The sequence below is a fragment of the Heterocephalus glaber genome, unplaced genomic scaffold, assembly GCF_053883595.1.
Source record: "Heterocephalus glaber isolate CG9 unplaced genomic scaffold, H.glaber_assembly_v1.0 deba00001600, whole genome shotgun sequence".
NCBI lineage: Eukaryota > Metazoa > Chordata > Mammalia > Rodentia > Bathyergidae > Heterocephalus > Heterocephalus glaber.
Window position 1 is genome coordinate 41,310,108 of NW_028258372.1, and position 2,484 is coordinate 41,312,591.

Sequence of the window (2,484 nt, forward strand, 5' to 3'; positions counted from 1 at the left end):
GCAGGGACCAGAGGAGCAACTCAGGGTGTCACCAAGGGCCACATTTCCTCCTATCCCATCTTCCTTATCCCTGGGGCCCCTCGGGCTGGTCCCCTGCTGTCCCACTGGGGACAGCTGCTCTTGGGGACAGCTACCTGTTCCTGTTCTGACAGGAGGAGCAGCTCTGTTCCACTCTGTCCATGCAAAGTCCTGTCAGAACCTGGCACGGCAAGGACCCCTGTAATCCCAGCACTCTGGGAAGCTGAGCAAGAAAGAGGGACCCCGAGGGCCGGGGATTTAGCTCAGTGGTTCCACCGCCTGCCTCGCAAGCACAAGGTCCCAAGTTTGATCCCTGGTACCAAAAAAAAAGAAAAAGAAAAACGGACCCCGTTTGAGCCCGGCTGGGTGATTTAGCAACTTAGTGAGACCCTGTCTCAAAATAAACAATAAAAAGAGCTAGGGATGTAGCTCAATGTGAAGGCCCTGTGTTCAGCACAAGAAAAAACAAGCCCTGTCCTGTATTTATTCTGCCTGCGGGATGGAGAGAAATCCCCCCATGCACCCCTCATGGTTGCCGGTTGCTCGGCGCCATGCACCTCAGGAGTCATCGGGGCTCCGGCCCCCAGAGCTGCCTAGATCTCCCCAGCTGGGGTAGGGAAGGGACTGGGGGGCGGGGGACCCCACATACACCCTCCCTGGGAGTCCCTGGGGTTGCCTGGCGGGCATCCACATTCCCCTGGGCCTCAGAGGCCAGTGTGGCTGCCCCTCCTCACTTGCGCTAGGCCTGGCTCTTCCCACATTCTGCCCTGTACCCTGACCTCTTCCAGCGGCATTTCACCCCACATCCTTCCTCACCCCCAGAACACCAGGCTTGACATCCTGAAGTTCATTCTGAACCCCAGCCCCCTGCCCTTCAACCTGCATGCAGACATGTCCTCCGTGGTGCCCTTCCCCATGTACTGCTGTCCTCTCCACTGCCACCTCAGCCTTTCGGAAGCAGCATTGCTTTTGTCACAGCCAGAACCTTCAATGTCTCCCACTGCCCACAGGACAGATCTATTTCCTTTCACCCGAAATTCAAGGCTCTTTGGCAGTCGGCCTCCTACTCTATGGGCTCCCATTTTGCTCCCTGCTCTGCTGCTGGAACATGCCCCTGTCTGGCTCACGTAGACGTGAAAGAGCCTGAACATTCCAATCCCCAGGCCTCTATCCTCCACACAACCTGCCTGACTCGCGAATCCACTATATTGTGTGTGTATCTGCCTGTCTGCCTCCAACCGCTTCCAAAGCTCTTAACAGACAATTGCAGCTGGGCACGGTGGGACAGGCCTGTAATCAGCTACCCAGGAGGCTGAGGCAGGAGGATCACAAATTCAAGGCCAACCTAGGCAACTTAACAAGAATCTGCCTCCAAATAAAAACTGAATGTCCTCCAATTCCCTGAGAATCTGTTCTCACAGACACGTGGAAGCACCTGTCTGTGCTTTGCTGTGTGGCCAGCGAGGAGGGCGGGATTGGGATGCCGCTGTGAGAAGGTGCGGAAGGCGGAGCCTCCCCAGAGTGGTGGTCCCTAAGGGCGGCCTGTCCAGAAGAGAGCCACGGCTGTGGGTCTTGGGCAACTTACTTCGCCTCTCTGGGCTTCCATTTCCTCACCTGGGGGAGAGGGTATCATGCCACTTCCTCTGCCTGCACCCCAGGGTCGGGGTCTGGGCCCAGGAGCGTTCATCCAGGGACCCGGCCTCCGTCCACCCTGCCCCTGCAAGCCCAGAGAGGGCTAGAAAGAGCCTGGCCCGCCCCCAGCGGGAAACTGCGCCAGTCTGGTCCCCTGCAGGCTATGCGGAGACCAGGAGCTGATCAAAGGCCACGTTGTAAACAGCAGGAAGGGCTCGCTCCCAGGCGGGGCCAGCCTCGACCGACTCCTCCAGGAGGGCGGCAGGGCCTTTCCGCCCTCTAGTGGACACAGCGGGAGGTGCACCCACTTGTGCAGTCTGGCGGCGAACCGCGAGGCAGCGGCGAGGTCTGCAGAGGGCGAACGCCCCACCCCCATGGGGTATGGGGTGCTCTGACCGCGGGATCACAGTGCTCCCGGACACAACTGCCAGCAACCTCCCCGGTCTGCGTTGCTGTCCCGCGGTACAGGTGGAGAGACAAGGGCTTAGAGGTATGGATCGCTCGAGGCCTCACAAAGGGGGAGCTGGGGTTCCTCTCCAGGGCAGGCTCAGTCCACCACGGGCTGGGACCATGCAGGTTCATTGTGGGGCAAAGTTTTCTCATGCAAAGTCAGAGCGGCTGCTCTGTCACCCTCTATCTGAAGCTTGAACTTGCCTGGGTGCTCCCTTGCAACTCGGGCCACACCAGTAGCTGGTGACCTTTTTTCTAAGGGACACATGGACAGAGCTTTCTGTCGACAGCCTGACAGTGGCTGTTTTCAGCCTCGTATTGCTGCTGCTCACCTCTGGGCACGCAGCAAACAGCAGAGACGACGAATTAGTGAATGAGTTCGGC